Source organism: Nyctibius grandis, chromosome 6 (assembly GCF_013368605.1).
Source record: "Nyctibius grandis isolate bNycGra1 chromosome 6, bNycGra1.pri, whole genome shotgun sequence".
NCBI lineage: Eukaryota > Metazoa > Chordata > Aves > Nyctibiiformes > Nyctibiidae > Nyctibius > Nyctibius grandis.
Genome location: NC_090663.1, coordinates 71,042,089 through 71,061,221, shown reverse-complemented (window position 1 = coordinate 71,061,221; position 19,133 = coordinate 71,042,089). Strand labels below are relative to the sequence as shown.

Below are 19,133 nucleotides of genomic sequence, written 5' to 3'. Positions count from 1 at the left end.
TTTTCTGCTTGTATTTCTGCCACTTATACCCTTTGAGAAGTGAATTCTGTGTTTCAAACTGCTTTTTTGTTTGCACTAAATGCAAACATGTTTTCCCTGATCTACTTTTGGAAATACTTGGTGAACTAGGGCAGAGAGGTTTTCTTTCTGTGTGTAGGCCTTTCCTCAGCTCAGATACTGAGCAGTCACATGTGCAGGGGTTATCATCCTGGTTTGAACTTTGTTCTGGCTTTTGAATGTGTTAAATGCTCCAGGCTCAAGAAGACAGCAGTTAATGAAAGTACAGGTCATGGGTGTTTAGTTTTGAAGTGGAAACTCACTGTGCGAGGCAAGATGTATTTCATGTTACTTCATAGTGTGGAAGCAAGGGAGCTGGCTGGACTTGTGTGTGCTGCTCTTCAGAGCTGCTAGCCTGCTTCCACCTGAAAGTGGTGGAGAAAGAGGGGGGACTACATGGCCTTTCATGTTTTGTGGTGCAAGTGTAGTTCAAGATGCCTTTTAGTGCAACGCTTGTGTGCAGTATCTCTCCAAATAGGTGGTGTCTTCCAGTGTCATGAAAATAAAATTAAAAAAAAAAAGTTTAAATTCTTTAGCCCACAAGTACTTGGTTGGGCTGCATGCTTATGATTGAAGTATGATGCTGTGATAGTGACATCAAGTGTAACTCATCCTGAAACTCTAGAGTGCATAATGAAACAAAGAGATTACAGAATTGGAAAAAGGGAGGTTACTAAATGTTCTACGATAATCTCATTCCAGTCTTGAACTATGCATTGATCGTTCCAATTTGGGTCATAAACGTCTGCTTTAAGTATGTTTATATAATGAATAGATTGCACTGTGTATTCAGCAATACATTTTTATATATAATTAAAACTAGCCATATATATGTTGAGTCAGGCAGATACTCTCCAAATTTGTGCCTTTGTTTTTCTTTATTCTCTCCTATTTCCCATATATTAATTTTGAAATTTCTTCTGGTAGTCAAAACAGACAGGGCTATTTTTCTCATTGGTGAAATGCTCTGGTCCTGACTCTACCTTTCTTGATAACTAAAAAATGCTTGTAGACATGTAAGCTAGAAGATTCACACAAAACACCTGTGTCTTAGCTATGCATTTTACTAATTATTGCTGGTATAGCTGCAAATATCCTCACTTTGGTGGAATTAATTTGGAAAAAAAACCCCAACATAACAATTTACAGTCAGTTTTCTCAGTAGACCTCTTGCTTCTGGACAGCTGGAGTCGTAATGCTGGTATGGAGAGTTTTATTATTGACTGGCAAAGATCCTCAATACCTATTTTCCAGCAGTCATCAGTGTATTTTCTCATCTTGCTCTCGGTCAACAGAAATAAGAAAAAAGGTAAATGGGAGTCAGTGAGTCTGTGTAGAACCGGGGTTGTTACATTTCTCTTAGTTGGACACTCCTGCTCTTGAAATAGCATTGCAGAACACGTCTGTCATAAGATGAAATGAAGTGGCAGTTACATGTCTGTGCATAGGATTTTTTTTTTTTTTCCCCATGGAGTTTGTACTGTATGCAACTACTCAAAAAAAACCCCCACATTTGTTTTGGCTGGTGTCAGCCCTCAAAATTTCTCATGGACCTTGGTCTTTTGGAGAGAAAGGTAGGGGAGCCTTTAGTTTTATGGAGTCGCAATGAACCACATCTGACAGGTTTTGCAGGTTATTAGAGGCCTGGTAGACTGCAGTTGGAGAAACACAAGCATAGGGTAGGCCTACAGCTCTAAAGTGTTATCAACAGAGTGAATCCTGACCAAAAGTGCCAATTCAAAAGTAAAGCAGCCTTAGTTGCTGAAGCTAATAATCATTAAAGGCTTAATGTTCTTTGTTACGTAGCTTCTGACCGATCCTGCCTGAGATTTTTGTGCCACTATGGCCTTCATCTGTGCAGGACAGTGAGAAACAATACTGCCATGATATTGTAATATTTTTTAAATGCAGGAAACCCTAAATCATTGTGATATTAGTAAGAGCAAGTATAAACCTACGCTGGCTACATTAGTGGCCTGGCCTGTGTGGCTGAGCCCCACTGAGCTGCTTCATCTGCCTCTCTTCTCCCTCTCCAGAGCATGGAAGGTGCTACTTGTGCAACTGCTCTCCCGTCCAGCTATAAGAGGTTCTCTTTTGCCTACCTGCAAACTTTCTCCAGCAAAGTGTCTAAGAAAAGCAGAGGTGCTGTACGTAGATGATCTGTGAAGCAGGCAAGGTGCTGTGGTCTGTGACTCTTGATACCATTTTGTACTGGACATACTCAGAACTGCAATGGAACAGGTTGGAACAGCCTAGACCTTGAATGAGTGCTTTTCATTGAGTTGTGTTTGTAGATTGTGTACATGTATTGCTCCTTGTTCTTGTAAGTCACGGAAAAGTGCCAGTTTAAATGGGCAGAGTAGAAAAGGGTAATCTGAGTTTGACTAATGAATGTAGAGCCTAATGCTGCTTAAGAATCATAGCTTATGTGTTGAAATGGGAGTTCTTTACCCCTGCTTCAGGAATAATTTTAATATAAAACCTAGACATGAGAAGAAACATTAGTAAATGAAGGAAGAAATGCATTGAGGACCTTTCAGTGTAGGAATTATTTTGTGGTGCTGAGACTAGAAAATGAGATTAACAAGGAATTTTAAAGCAGATGTGTTAGTTGGCCATGGGATCTTTCACACATGTTGCAGCTTTCATAAAGAGCTTTTGTTTGTGAGGAGCAGGAGAAAAAGCAAGAAGCTACGAACTGCCACCTTGTCTTCAATTTTTATTTCTTCAGGGGAGCTAAGCATGCTTGACTTCTGAATGCACCTCTCATTCATTCATCCTAATATAAAAATGTTGTATTAGGTGATGTGACCTAGTAGGGTAGTTGCTAGTACCAGTACAGTGCATTAGGTTGTTCACTGTGGTTCTGAGGACCAGCTGCGGACCTTTTCTGTCTTTGCGATCTGCAAGCAGTTCATGGACCGCAATTTGTTAGAAACTGTTCTTATTTACATCATTAGGACTAGGTCAGAAGCTCCTGCTTACTACAGAAATCAACAAATATTTTTTTCAGCTATCATTGGCAAATGCATTCACTGAACACTTTAGGGTTTCCGGTATTTTGCTGCCCGTTTTCCATATGTGGTAGATTGAATGAGGTTAGCTCATTTGTTGTACAGACTTTTTATTGACTTTTATCTGTTTTTATGGACATTTTGTTGGTAGCGTAGTCCCACAACTACAAAGCAGCAGTGCAGCACAAGTGAGATACAAAACTGGGATTCCTGACTTCTCCCTTTCGGGCTGAATCGCCTTTTGTGGCAAACGAGCTGTGAATTATCCGAAATAAGGTTTGAGCAAATGAAAGAGTACGTGATTTGTCTTGTGATAGACTCTTCTCTTTCATCAGAAAAGTACTTCCAGCTTTTCAGAAGCTTGCCGTGGGATACCTGCTTTGCAATATTCTACTGATTATATTTGGTTTTTAAATACATGCGTGTGAGTAGCTCTTGAGCAGGCTGTTGCTGCAGGACTGAACTTGACATGGCAGAGCATCCGTGTTACTGCTCTGTAATAACAATGTATAGCTGCTGATCCAAGTGCTTGGAAGTTTTCTCATCAAGGTGGTGCTCCAGACACACAAAGTAAACTGTTCCCAAAGCTAAAAAATGTTCCCCACAGATTCTTCCAGCTGTCTGTCTGAAACTGCCTGTGAGAAATACTAGCAGAATTTTGGGCACAGGCTTTGTCAGTTGAAGAGTGGAGGCTGCTGTGAGCTGTGTCTGGATTGAGGATACTGCATTCATTCACAGTCTTTCTTCAGGGGAAAGAACAGACATTTCAAGTACGCTAAAAGATGGTTGTCTTGTGTTAAGGGGACCAGCTGTGAAATGTTTGCAGAGTCTCCTGGTGGATTTTTCTTTTCTTGTTGTTTCATTTTGGTTTTGTTTTTTAATGTAGAATGCATAGCAGGATGTCCAACCAGAATAACTGTGTAGGTGTACATACAATGCATGCCTCTCTTGTGTGTGTATTTAAAATAAAGGTGTTTAGATTACAGTGACACTTGGAAAGACGTGGTGGGATTAAATCCCTGCTTTGTATTCTGAGGCCCAGATGGTCACCTTGATAACTGTTGTCTGCTGAGCAAGATTGGGCATGGTTGTGGTGAGACAGGAGACCAAAACTTGAGGGAACACCTTTATGCCTGATGTTAATGATTGCTGTTTCTCTAGCTACAGAACTTGTTTGAATAGTTCTAGTAATGATTGCTTTTAGGTTTTACCTTTCTGAGGGAGGAGAGGAGGCAAATACCATTATTTCGGTTCTCTAGGACAAGGAATGTGTTTTCCATTGGAAAAGTAACTTTTGATATTGCATATTTTTTAATACTATGTTAGATACTTCAAGAAGGAGGGAAATATTGCATTGTAGCTAAAACCCGTGCTATCCTGTGACTTGACTTAGCTGAGTAATCACTGTGCTTGCAGTCAGTCTGTCTTTTGCCCTCTTGCTTTCAGCTTATGACTTTGAATATATGGAAAGTCTGTGCCTCTTTCATGTTACTCTGAGTTGTACGTTTTCTTTTTCCCTTGAGTGTGGGAAGGAACAGGCTACTGAAGGAGCCAGATTGAAAGGCCTAATTTAGGGAAATATGTATCTTACATTGTCCAATAACTCTGCCACTCCCATGTCTGTTGAAATGTGGGGTTAATTTTCGAGTGTTCTTCATTGCTCAGATGACTCTTATCTCATAGTTAATTTGTGTGTTTTGATAAGGAACTTTGATAAGTATTTGTTAAAAGCTTTGGTTCTGCAGCTGGAATCAGTGTAATATAAAACTTATGAGAAACCAAGGGTTGTTGCAACAGGAAAGACAGGTGTTTTCATTTAAAAGAAAAAGTCAAAGAGAAGGGAAAGGACTAAAAAATAAAAATTAAAAAAAAATACAACCCCCCCACCCCATCACCAGGATCAGATTATTTTTAATGTTTGTAAGTAACTCTGTAGCAATGTTAATCAGTCTTCCTTATGTACTTCTACATGCTTTCAGGAATACATATCCTGCTCGGCCTCTATGACCATTCTTGTCACTTATGCTAATTAGAAAGCTTTAAAAAAGGAGAAAGGGGTTTCTTCTACCATCCAGGCTAATTCCTAGTTTATTTTAAATTATGTTCTCCCGTCTAATTTTTTTTCCTTGAAAGAAAGTACTAAAAATAGAGAAATAAAATCAATCTCCCTAAAATAGAGAGGCTGCCAATTGTTACAGAAGCATGCAATAACCAGAGTGTGCCAGCATGGATGTTGTGATTCAACTCCCTGAGTTAGTCTTAAATGTGGCTTTGCTAGGTTAGGGTTTTCTGCTGCTCCTGGCTTTTGCACAGAGAGCCCAGGATACTACTGCTGTTATACCAAGATTTCTGGATTGTAGGTTCCTGGTATACGGTCAGTTTACCCTGCTAATCTTTTTTCCTCTAGAGACTTGAGAATCTGTGACTCAAAGTGACTTTGCTTTCAAAAACAAAGAGTTTATTTTTTAAAGGCCTGTGTTATACTGAAAAAAGGTTTTTAAAAAAAACACTTAAGTGCGTATTTTTCCTTAACAGCTTATGATTTTTTTCTTTTGCAGAGATCAACAGTTTCCATGTAGCAGTCTTGTCACCTACATTTCCGTTTCAAAAGACACGAGCTGGTCACTTGAGACTGAAAGTCTGTTGATCTGGCTCAAACCAGCCATCGGAGAGTATTTAAGCACCATCTCTTTAGTGGGATCCATAAAAAAATAACTATATAAATCTGGTTATTATTTTTAAGACAGTTTACACAAGAGCCCCTTTCACTGAAATCTCTGCCAAACAAATAGCTTGCTTGTTGATTTTGTACTCTAAATGTATAAACTGAGGTGAACCACATGGCGGTTGGGTAAGTTGAATGATGATTTTAACTGGTAACATTTTCTATTTTTTTGGTAATGTTGGGGGGGACAGAGGGTGGGACAAACAGAGGACAACTCCTTAGTCTTCCCTGTTAGACTGATAAAATTTAGACCTGGTCAGGTAATTATACCCCACAGCTGTCATAAAAAAAGGCACCAAATGTGAAATATTCAGATTTTAGTTTTGTTTAGTGTCAGGGATTGTTAGTTAATTACTTTCCTTTCTTCCATCTTCTTGGTTATTTTCTGCTTGCTTCCAAGCTTGATGTATGAATAAATAATCTGATTTAAAAGGTGTGCATATTTAAAGATTTGTGAGCAGCCAGGACAGTTTGTACCAGTGAGTGCTAAAGCTCGAGCTATAAAGCCAGTACAGCTGGAGTGCAGAATGATAGACATGCAGTGTGTATCCTACAGTCTCAAACTGAACAATTAACATATGCTGCTGCTGAATATTCAGCGGTCAGCCTGCAGTCAGACAGACCACTCTTTTATCCCCGATGCTGTCTGAGCCCAGGTTCTGTGAATTTTCCTAAGATGTCAGAGAGAAGGAATTGTAAATTCTCCTGGTTTTCGTCCCCAAACTTCACAGTGCGGCTGCACTAAATGCTGTAGTAGTATAGTGCTGCAAATTATGTTCAGCATGGGGTATTTTATTGTTTCCTTGATAACCAAAATAAATGGTACATCTGAAGTACTAAAGCCTATACTGCTAGCTGTGTGGAGTACAGTAGCAGTAATCTCTTCATAGGTAATTTCAGCCTAAGGTTTCAAGTGATGAGTTTTGGTAAATAAAGTAATATTTCTTACTTCATACCTCTCCAGAACAAATTTGGTCTCCGTGGGGCTGGGAATTTGAAGAAAAGGAGTAGATAGTTTTAGCCTATAAATTCTTCAGTGTGATAGGGCCTAAGAGTAGCTGCTTGTACAGACCCTTCAGACAAAGTGCTGCAGACTGGCTTTGCAATGGTGCGGTTATGCTCCCTCTAATAAATGGCAGCAGCTGTTTTCCTGCTGCTCTTCATTGGCCCAGCAGCTGTGGCATCAGTTCGGTCACTGCTCTGAGCAGCACAGGAACTGAGTATCCGGGTGGGTGACGTGTCGTGGTGGTTCTCTGCCTATGCCGCTTTAAAGAAACTGTTAAAGTACAACGTATGTGTGGTAAGGTCTCATGGGAGGGTGGCGAGTGCCCTTTCCCTTCAGCGGGGTGTGAGATGCTAGGCTTTATGCTGGGTACCAGGTGGAGCTGGAGGTGATGTTTCTTCTCAGAGCCCACCTCCCTGGCAAGCCACAGCTACCCTGTAAAGGGGCTTGTTCTGCACCGCAGAGGTTGCGGTGTTAGGAAGTGTTGATGACTAGTGTCCTGCTTATTCTCAGCGCTGTTTTGAGTTTAAGAGTTTTTCACAGTTGTCAAACCTGAGGTCTGTCTTCTGGCTATTGAGAATAATCCTTAAGTGTCTTGTGGTTTTGATTTGTTTCTAACTAGCATTTCTCCTGGTAGATTTGTTGTTAGTGCTCTTGCATGATCCTATTGCAAGATAACTGTCATAGAAGGTGTGGCATACCTTCTTTTTTCTTTTAAGCGGATTTTAAGTGATTTGGGTTTTTTTTCTCCATAGAACAATTCTGTGGATGTAGGTGTACATGCTGTGCATAACTCCCTGTGTTGTATGGATACAGTATGTTCACTGGTGAAAACTGAAGCATTTCCTTCAGATTGCATAATTTATCATCCCTTATTTGTATTGTAGTAATTTTGGCAACATCCTTGAAATTTGGGGTTCTTCTGTGAGTATTGTGCATATAATGTAGATTGTCACTGTCCAAACAGCTCCTCGTTTGAGCTGTTAGGCTGGTAGAATGGGTTGTTTTCATTTTGTCTTGTTCTAGAGGAGGGAACCCATGCTTAGATTTTTAATTTGACAACTTTTATGGTCAGTCATGGGTCGGCTTTAGTCTTCTGCTCCCATTTTGTCCACTTCTCTCTTACTCTGACACATGCAGTTAAAGCTCTGAGTGTGCTGAATGTGTCTGGGCTAGCAAGGAAGAGTGTGGGTCCTTTGGCTGATGATAAGCAGGGATGGTACTTCAGTATAAACTGTTGTTGGGGTAGGTCCAGGGAAGAGAGGCAAAGCATAAATCAATACTTGCAGTTTTGTAAACAAATTCTCCGAAGCTTAGTAACGCCTCAACCCCAGAAATGGTATAGAAACTTCACAAATCCAAACATTTTTTATAAAACAGCTTTATCTTTGGAAATGCTGGCTCACTCTTTTTTTTCTCAGCTTCCAGCAGTGAAACTCAAACACTACTGAACTTCTGTGCTCCTACTCTATTATATAAAGTTATATATTGTATCATACCATCAAAGTGGTGAGAATAGTCACTTCCAATGCAGGAAATACATAGTAGTTTCTAAGGGAGGTTGTGAACACTTCTGCGGTATTGCTCAACTTACGCAAGAAACTGCGTTGTCTTCTCTTTCATGAGAACAGCACATGTCAGAAATGCACAGTGCATATTCATGCAGCTGAAACGGTTAAGTTATGGAAAAATCAAAAAAGTTACATAGGCTAGTACTTTCACTCTAAAATTATACGTTACTCCCGTTTAGAAACAAAACCAGCTTGACTTTTCTCTAAAAGAGGGACAGTAAATTCAACCTAATGCTTGTGTCAAAGCATAAAGGATGTAAATAATCTAAAAAAGATTCTTACTGTGTTAAATACTGTAAGTCTTCCTTTTTTTTGAAAACAGAATAAAATATGAAAGTTGCATTGGAAGACTAAACAAAGGGCTTTCCTGCTAATAAGTTATATTGGTATAGCTGTGTAGGATTGCAAGATGTTTCTTTCATGCCTTGTGCTTCTCATGAGGGTATGGTGGTTGCTCTTGACTATCCTAAATTGCTTTTGCTCAGTTGTTTTGTTCTGGGTTTTTTTTAATCATTTAGTGATCTTTGATTTGGAAACCAGTTGCTAGTGATACCCAGATTGGAAACTCATTTTGGAGAAATGTACTGAAATCCCAGAGCAGTGAGGCTTTCACATGCTTGTGTGCCAGTAACTTTATGGTGAAAGGTTTTTTCCTAATCAGAGTTAGTAAGTTTGACTGTGTGTCTCTTACATACATAGTAATATCCTACAATTGATTCCTTGGCCTCTTGGAAAATTTCTAATCTGAAACGGATAGAAGGATTATGGAAGGATTATGGGATTTCTTTGCACATAGAGTTAAAATATTGCACAACTATCCAGACCAGAGACGAGTAAAGTTTCTGTTTTGACATATACCATACTACATAGTTGAATATTTAAATAAATATTTCCTGGCAAACTCTGTTAGTGGTTATTGATGGCAGGAGCAATAACTTTACTCTTCTGCCCAGGCAAATAATAATCAGAGAAGCTGGCTAGTGAAATGATGCTGGAGCATAAGGACTTCCTCCAGCAACTTTAAAAGAGCAACAGTGAGAGCAGTGCAAGGGGAGTGTGGGAGGCTCATCCTTTACTTTCATGTTTCATTTATTTCCATGCTTTCTGCCGTTTTTATTTATTTAAAGGAATCTTGTATTCAGTATACGGATGTTGAAATACAGTTCTGTGGTGTATGTATGTGGTTTTGGTCTGGCCTAATTAGAAGCTTCAGTTTTAATATGGTTTAGCCCAATACAGCTCATGTGAGAGCTATCAGAAAAATTTCCTTTTGACACACAACTGTTGTGTTGCTTTACACATAATATCCCCATTTGACAGTTTTGGAAAAGTGTGTAGTAAAACCTTTTTTTTTTAATTTGGGCATCTAGTTTAGCTACCCGCTGCTATGTTGTCCGGTGCTGTTTCTGGAAACTAAATATGACGTAAGTACAGGCTGTCCTCTGCACCACAGTTGCTGCCAGCTGTTTTCTCTGTCAAAACTTGGATTCATTTCACTTTTGTGTCTAGCTACAGCAAAGTTATTCTTGAACTCTTCCTTCTTCGGGGGCCTGTTGTGGTCATCCCATCCTCCTTGATACTGAAGGTTCAGCCTGGCTGAATCAAAAAAGTCTATACCTCAGTAGAAGGAGTTTAATGCAAATCTTACCAGAATTCCTACCTCTGCATTTTGAATTTGAATTTTAAGGTGGGTTTTTTTTGTGTAGAAATTCACTAAATTGTCAAGTATTTTCCAAAATGCACTCATATTCTCACCTGTTAATAGACAAATAAGTAAATAAATAGCCCAAAGGTTGGGCACTTGGCCATTACTTGTTGAATTACAGATCTCAGCTGCTCATTTATCTGATTTCTCATTTTGTTTTCCTCTATCCTCTGCCACTTGAATCCTGCTGCACTTGGGAAAATAGAGCTGTGCTATCTAAGGTCTTTCTCAGCCTACTGGAAGAATTTTGCTTAATTTTCATGACTCATGAGCAGAGGAACTGATGAAAATGTAACTTTATTTTCTGAACCTTTTATGATCTTACTGATGACAAAGTATTTGGTAGCCATTTCATATAACACTAATTATATGTGTATAGGTGTGCTGAGTGCATGTTCAGGCATGTTTTGTTGTGGAGAAATCACAGTATCTTGCAACTCTGATCTCCTTGTGGGTTTTTGTCTACACATGCAAATGTTCAGACAGGCAGTAATTCTGTACAAGTGACAGTGTTTTGAGATATCTGCCATTTTGAAGAGAGAAAATGTTGTGAATGACATTTTTTTTCGTGTTTGATGTTGCTATTTCTGCAGACTTGATATGTAGCTTCATAAAATATTTTAAAATGTCAGTTGAACAGCATGTGCTTTTAAAGATGATAAAAATACTTGCTCTAGTCATTCATTAGGGAGGTGGCTACCAGCTCTCCTTGTGTTTTGGCTGCCCACTTCCTATTATAGAGTTGTTTTCTGACTTCTCGTGAAAAGCACTAACACTTGCATTGTTTGCAGATGGCTGGAACTAAGAAGGCAGAGTGCTCTGGAAAAGGCCTTTATTGCGTGAAATCCTGTTCAGGATTCGTTTAGCTACAAACTGCGGGGAAAGGTTGTGGTTGTGGTTTTTTTTTTTTCCTCGCTTGCTGCTGCGGAGGAAAAAGAGATCTTGCTGAAACTATTTATTGGATGTGAACTCTCTGAGATTATGTTCATGCTCAACGGCAGCAGATGCGACATGTGACAAACCTGCAACCTGGCATGTTTGCCTTGACCTTCCCATCCCAGTCTGAGCTGTGCTCCCACTCTGACTTTCTCAACCACATCAAGTTTCACTTGTACGTGTACTTTCTAAGACAATAGGCTTCAAATAATGAAGTCAGTCCTGTTTCTTGGAAGGGGGAAATCTCTGTGCCCCTTGTCAAGTCCTCCTGCTGTGTTGATATAACAACTTTACCTGACTGCCACGAGTGAATTTTGATGACTGAAGAAATTAGGTAGACATGTCCTGTTAGTTGTTTGGATTTTCAAAAGTAGAGTACTCTGAATTCAGAGAATATTTAAGTTGAGCTGTGAGGGGTTAATGCTTCATTGTCCATATTTGGAGTATAGATTTGATAATGTGGGGTTGCTTCCCAACCACAAAACTCTTTTACAAGTTGGAGAATATAATGGCAAAATTGAGCTTCTACCCAGCAGTGAATTGGTCTTTTCTTTTGCAATCAAAATAATATTTCAACATAATATATTCTGTTTTATGTAAACGTTATCATTATTGTGTGGGAAATAAGTCTGGGAAAGAAAGCAATACTCCAGAATTAAAATAGTCAGAATGCTGATGTTGGATAAGTATCTGTACAATAAACACATTTTTTTCTGTAACTACTTTATTTCTTTTATAGAGTTTCCCAGTTGAGGAGAATGTTTCAGTTACCTAGCACAATTTTTCATCCTTAAGCAGTATGGTCTTCTGATTTACTTACTACGGAACACTCTTGCTTGTTTGCAAATTGTCCTTGAGACATCAGTAGCTTAGTTTAGAATATAAATGGTTTGTGAAACAGGAACATAGTCATCCTATAGAATAAATATGAATAAAGAAACCATGAATAAATGCAAGAGGGCCTTCAAATCTGTGGTGTTTGACAAGAATTTGAATTGAAGAAATTTATGTTCCGTTTAGTGATCTAGTCTTATAAAAGACTTAAGTCAGTTTTAAATTTCTGCTAGAAAATTCACTACTGGAAGTGTGGTCTCACCTTCTGAATTCATACATCTTTACATTCATAGCAGTAAAACCCTAATCTCTGGTAAGGAATGTTTTTGTCTTATGTTTTCTAATTCAGTCACTTTTGGAACAGGAGTCTCCAGGTCTGTGCTACTTACAGAGCTGAAGGAATTGTAGAAAGTTTTACCGGTGAAAGCTTGATGGTACAACCATTTTGGTATTGTGTATTCAAACTGTTGCTTCGGGACTGATACAGGGTTTTCTTTTAGGAACAGATAATATACATAACATTGGTGTCCATCTTGCTACCATTTGGTGCAGTATGATACAGGGAAACCTTTGCAGCAAATCCTTGAACTGCTAGTTTTTATCTTTGGGAACCGTGTGAATTTGGTGGAACTGTCTCGTAGTTTTCTGCATTGCAGATTTGTTTTTCTTAGTTCTTGCTTTCCAATTTACTATTTCTTTGGGTCTGTTCTGTTGTCAGAGACATGAAGGCTGTAAGGATCAGGAAGATGGTTATGATTCCTTTGAAGGCAAATTGTCTTTGTGATACTCCGTAGTAACTTCCATCACAGTTGCCTGACCCTTCAGCAGAGTCTTTAGGATACAGGTCTTGCATCAGGGTGGTTGCAGGAATGTTTCTCCACCCCTGAAGCAGTGAATTTTTTGGCAGGGTTGTAGCTTGTCTTTCTCTGCAATGAATTGTCACTTATGCTGTGTTCCTGAAGACCAGAACTGAAAAATTTAGTCACCATCTGAGCTGGCAGAGGGATGCACTTTTTTGTAAGAGCTGTTGGAGATGCTCTGGGAGACCTTAATCTCTGCTGAGATAACTAAGTGTGCAGTTTTGCCTAATGCCTGCGATGCAAAGAGGAAAATGCCCTTGGCAGGGTGGAGTAGGACTGGCTTGCTCATTTCAAAGATCTAGCTAAAAAGGTAAATAACCAGAGCCCCAGAAGGTGTGGTGCAGCTGAGGGACAGTGCCAGCATGATTTGGCAGTTTGCCCATACCCACATAAGATGCTACTTTGTGGTATTTCATATAGGCTAATTAACATGTTAATTAGTTGTTTCCTGATGTAAGGGAAGGTGGAGTTTGTACACTTGTACTTGCAAGGGTAGAAAGAGGAGAAATGAGTTAAGTCTCTTTTCACTGATAAAAGTTGGAGAACTAGAGAAGGTAGATAAGATGACAGGTGTTTTATGTTACTATGCTGCATAGTTTCTATAGGAGAAAACAGTGGTTGGAGGTTATGCTGTCTAAAACATTTTGCATATCTATGAAAATAAGGGTGTACTCTGCTAAAATCTGAAAGCTTTCTTAACTTGCCTGTTTTGATCAACCTGGAGAATAGTGGCACTTAGACTATGGGATTATGCTTTTGAAAAAAAAGATCATAAAATATGATAGAATTAACCCATGGAATAGAAATCTTGCAAAAATTGGGTGGTTCTGTCTCTTAAGAAGTGAGGAGAAGGTTAGTATGACTCTGCCATGCCACATACACATGGCTTGTTCAGGCCTAAATAGCCTGGTTTTACTTGTCACATAATTATGCCACAATTAATGACCCCAGCATGTGCTAAAATGGGTAATAGGGAATGTCAGACACTGGAAGGAACATCTAAAACTAGTCAGTTCCTAACAAAGGCACTGTTCTGAAAAATGATATTAATTTACCCAATATTCAGTTTTCTCTCTTTTTCTTAGATTGGACAATAAATATACGCTTTTCTTTTTTGGCTTCTAGATGTTTGCTTCCTGTTGTCATTAGTTGGGAGAGTCGTGAAAAAATTTGGACTTTTAGTGTAACAGAAGAACAACATCAATTCCTGTCTCTGAGGAGTTAAAAAGAAAAATTCCATTAGAGAATAAGATTCCTAAAATTGTTATTCGTTTCTTGTGTTTACATATAAATTACCTTAGGGTTGGTTATTTTTTTTTCATTTTATTCCTGCGATTTCCTTTTTTCTGTTTGATACTGAAATGCAAACCTTTATTTTTTAATTTGCTAAGAAAAACCCTTCCATGTTAAAATTTGAAAGACTTTTCCTAAAATATTACTACTGCTGTTTGCTGGCTCTTCCTCTTTTTCGTTATACTTGGAAAATTTAAACTCTTATTTGTGTGTGCACGTGTGCGTGTAGACTTGATCTAGAGTAATTTCATTCTGACACCAAATTTCTGAGGGTTTTTCGTAAATAATAAAACACTTTGTAACTTTGGTACAATTGATGTAGATTTGTCTCAGGCCTGAGTGTGTGAATGCGGAGGGTGTGAAGCTGCTGGATGCTTGGGAGCTGCGGCTGGAAAGGTGCCTTTGGGCCAGCGGGAGCGGAATGCTGTGTCACCAGTTGAATTCAACTGAAACGGAGAGGCGTTGCGGTTTTTCTTATTTGTTTTAAAGGTGTGGGATGGTCCACATACGCTTAACACTGTATTATGCTGAGGGGGGGGAAATAAAAAGTTAAGAGCTACTTGACAAGTCAGTGATGAGTTGATTTTTTAATCCTCACACATGAATTTTCTAAGCTTTCAGAAACTCATGAGTTGCTGTGGGTTATGTGACATTGTCAAAACTGGACTCCAGAAACCTTTTAGTCTTTGAACTTGATTTCCATTCTGGTTTTGGAGGGGAATGAATAACTTAGTATTTTAGCTTTATTTTCATTTTTGTTTTGATGATTCTTTCAATATAGTTATTAGATAAAAATGAATAGTAAGAAGTTTTTTTGGTTTTATGCAGTTGGAACATGTTACTGCTCTTTAACAATCTGCTACATGGCTTACATCTGCTAAGCTGATAAGTAAATCCTGTTTATCCACCTTACTAAGGTAATAACTAAATCCTGTTCGTGTCTCAGTGTTATGGATTATATTAGATTCATTGTTCACCTTGCTAAAGGGGACACAGAAGAGAAACATGGAGTTGCTTTTGTAAGCGTTGAGATGTCACGTTTTGTACAAAAGGTCATACAAGTCCGTATTACAGCTCTTGGGCAAACTATTTTAAGTACTCTGTTCCTCTGAAGCTACTTCGTTGGATCTTGCAAGTGAGATTGATGCCTGGGCAGAAGGGGAGAGGCCGACGTTCACTCAGCTTGTCCTTGCCTGTTTCACGACAGTGTGTAGCTTGCTTGATCTTGGCCTGCTGTGAGGAAAATAGATTAAGAAGTCTAATCTGAGTCCTTAATGTAGTAACATAGCTTGAAGGCGAGCATGGTAGTTAAATCTAAGTATTTGTTAACCTTTTAGCTTTTTGAGGAGAGTGTTATGGAAAAAGACCAGAGCATTTTTAACTCCTGTTAAATAAAGTCTGTAGAAATCTGTCGTTCCTGGAGCGTATCTATTCGTGTCAGTGAGATTTGTAGTTAAGGATGAGGAACGGCAATCTAATTCCAGTTCTTAAAGAATCATTGTGAGACAGTAAAAGTGAAGCTTGATGTAGATATCTGTATTTTGCTGTAGAAAAATGTTAACACTAATACAAAGGGCTGTTGCAAGCAGATAATTCTCCTGCCATGTAAAAGAGATCTAGGATAGCCTTAGGAAACAGTATTGTCTTGCTTTGTGCAAGAGTTTTAGTTTAGGTGGCTAACACTGAAGTTAGTACTGATCTTAGAGTGAAGGAAGTGATTGGAGTCTGGTGCTGTGATGGCTGGCCACTGCCTAGCAACTAATGGTGTCGTGTTGGCTTGGCTCAACTCAGATAAGGAACAAAAATATTTTCCTCCAAATCCAAATGGAAAATACAGAGGTATTTGTGTGGGGCACTTGTCTGACGCAGGACGAGCTGACGGGAGCGCTTGTTACCGAAGCGTTTCAGGGCAAGGTCGGGGAGCTGGTGGCTGCTCCTGTTTGTTCTGGTGTGTTTTTTTAAATAGTTACATTCAGACATGAAAAAAATACATTGTACTGACGTGAGTATTAACAAAGAGAGAAAATTAAACGCCCTGGTGTCCTTATGTCCCTCCCTTCTCTCTTTGGAAATGTGTCTGTCTCTCTTCAGTTTTTTGGTCAAAACATTTAGCAGATGCTCAGTTTCTTTTAGTCTTTTAAGAAAGTGAGTCTTTGAAATGACTGTGCCTTATGGGTTTGTCAGGATTACATTTCATTCAGGAAAGAGTGTTAGTGTTTGGTTGATATTTAAACACTCTTTGATTGTGAATGCCCTATTCCTCCCTTTAAATGGTAGCAGCAGCTTTCAACAAGCAACAACCCTATTACTGCTTCCTGTCTTTCTGTTTGGTGTTACTGTGTAGAATGTGGAGATTAAAGGGGATAAAACAATTACTTTCAGGCCCCCTAAATTCTCACTGTGTTTTTTCAGTAGGCTGCAGCATTATTTGGATAATCAGCGTAACTGGCCATGCTGTTTGATACATACTATACTCATGTACTGTCTTATTCTAATGTATGTGGCTGGAATCCATATATATTTATGGTCTGTTATATAGCACATACTGGTCTTGCAAGCTCTAATGCTGATGTGGAACAATACTGGGATGTATCTGTCAGTGCCAGCCAAATAATTTTGCTGTAGTAAAGGTCTTCTGTCACAGGATGGAAGAGAGCCAAGTTATATTACTGGAATTTCTAACTTAAGCAACAACGCTCAGCATTTTAAATTGTAACACAATAGTAGGAGAGTATAGTACTTATGATGATATCAGCATCCAGTTTGTTTTTATAGAGTTTTATAAGTGCATATGAACATCTGTGTATGTACTGTGGGATATGTGGAATTTATCAGGGTAAAAGCTGCAGCACTTTCATGCTGTTTGCCCCACAGTGGAAGGTTTGACTGCAGACGGTCTCAAGTTTCTCCCTCTGGCCATGGTTTGTCAAGATGGCAAGAAATCCAACACAGGGCTACGTTATCTTTGTGAGTCTAGCCACCATCCTTGTAATTTTTCCTGTGCTGTAGCAGAACGAGTTCAGTACTCTTGCTCTGAGCTTTTGAGAAAGTTTTCCTCCGTCTCTACTTGATACTCTGTTTTGTTTCTTACAGTTCAGCAAGAGGCAGACCAGAGACTCTTCCATTCCTGTGAATAGCTGGGTACCAGTGGTTCTGCTCAGAAAGGTGCTAGTTTTGTGTTAGACCAGTGCTATTTTGGCATAGGGAATGAAAACAGAATGTGACCTTAAATGTAAATTTAGCTGAAATGAAACAAGCCTGATGGATGATATATAAACATTGAAGGATGAATCTGGTAGTTAACACCTGCTGACTAAGCAGGATTAAAAGCCTTTATTTTGGCAACAGTTAGGACTCTGCTCATTGCAGCAGTCTATTGAACCAAATGATTGGAGTGTTCTTCCCACAGCCAGGAGGTTTGTTTCTTCCCAGTTACATCTTATACGATGTGATTGGTTTTTATTTTGCTCCAGTGACTTCTCACCTTTGTTGAAAGTACCAAGTTCTTAAATTCCATCAGAAAGTCTCGTCCTATTTCATTGTCTTTTCTTCTAGGTGTTAGTTCAATAGCCAGGTATCTCTGGCTTTTCTTGACCCGTCAGGTCATTCTTCTGCATCCCAAACCTCCAACCTCCCCTTGCCCCTTGATGCTTCCCAAAATTTTCTGGAACAGTTCTTAAATGTTTCAGAGATGATTTGTGGAAAGACATTGCAAAAATTTAATGTGCCTTCATGGCTTTAATACAGGAACTCTGCAAATCTAGTTTTGGTGTGTTAAAAGGTTACTGTTTCCAACCACCTACTCAGCCCTTTGGTCAGTAATTTCCAATCCCTTAGCAGATTCAATAAAGAGAAATGCATGAATGTGGCTTTCTGATCCTGTGAGATCAGTGTTTTGGTTCAGCTCCTTCTCAACTTGACTGAAGATGTTGGACTTTGCACTGAAAGAGTGCGGCGTGGGCCCAGGTTCTGTGTGCTGTTACTGTCACCAAAGAGGTGGCTTTTGGTGGAGAGGTTGGATATGCAGCCATGCAGGAGACTGTTTCGCACTGCTCTAGAAAGGCTCATCAAAGCCTTTAGCCCACTTCAGTATTTTAGTACCCTTTCAGTCTGTGAAGGGGAAAGGGCGGTGATGCGTGCACGTGGTGCTGCGTGCCTTCTCTTAACACGTATATTGCTCAACATTATTTGAATACTTCAGCTCTACAAGTGAGAGAAAACATAATAAACAATTCCTTCCTCTTGCATGGGGCTAGCTCTCATGACAGGGCTTTGGTCGGGGATTATCAGATTCAAGAAAATTAAATAAGTTTGGGAGTGTGTGTGTTGTTGGACCCGTTCTCCCATAAGTACAATCTTTTCAGCCTTGTGTTGTGATCTGGCTCACAAGGAAGCATAACATTAGATGTTTAAGAAACTTGTTATTTTCTGTATTTAAGCCTTTCACAGCTGGCAGAACTTGTTTCTTTTGCTGTCTGCTTTATGAACTGCCTTTTAGCACACAAGCCATTTGAGTTAAAATACTCATGTTTCCTTTCACATGGGAATTACATTGCTTTTTCCTTCAACCTTCTTATCCTTCTTCCTTCAACCCTGCGCAGCATCCTGCTGCTTCATGGGTTGAACGGTACACGTACAGGCTTTAGAAGCAGTTGCAAGAGGGAGGTGAGTACCTGTATGGCATCACAGGGAACGGCGTTGTTACACAATAGGTGAGGAAAGGACTAATGAGAAATGGATGAAAAGAAAGGAATGTGGAATGGCAAGGAACAGAAAGCAGTTTTATCATTTTAGGTTGTGTCTTGCTGTTTGTAGAGTCTTTGTGACTTATCCTTTTAAGTGGTTGAACTGAACTTTCAGTGCAGAATTGTATGTCAAAGTAGTACTTGACTGACACATGATAAAACATGTGATGTGTTGGATGCAGGACCTATCATAAAGTTGTGTTTTTTTTAAAAACCAAACCAAAACCAAACCAAGAACAGCAAAAAAAGTCCAAGTTTGTAGTCTTTTAGCTCCAGTTAATATTAAAGAACAAAATGCTGAGCTGGTCCGTTAAAAGAGTTGTTCTCAGCCCTTCAGAACTGCATGTGATAAGGAAAAGATTATAGGTTAACTAAATATTTCAAATTGTC

General features: G+C 39.2%; 1 protein-coding gene across 2 annotated transcripts in view; it reads left to right on the top strand.

Moving 5' to 3' along the window:
* Positions 1-19,133, top strand: part of ARHGAP10 (Rho GTPase activating protein 10) — a 153,057-nt gene that overhangs the window by 25,161 nt on the left and 108,763 nt on the right. The window lies entirely within an intron of this gene.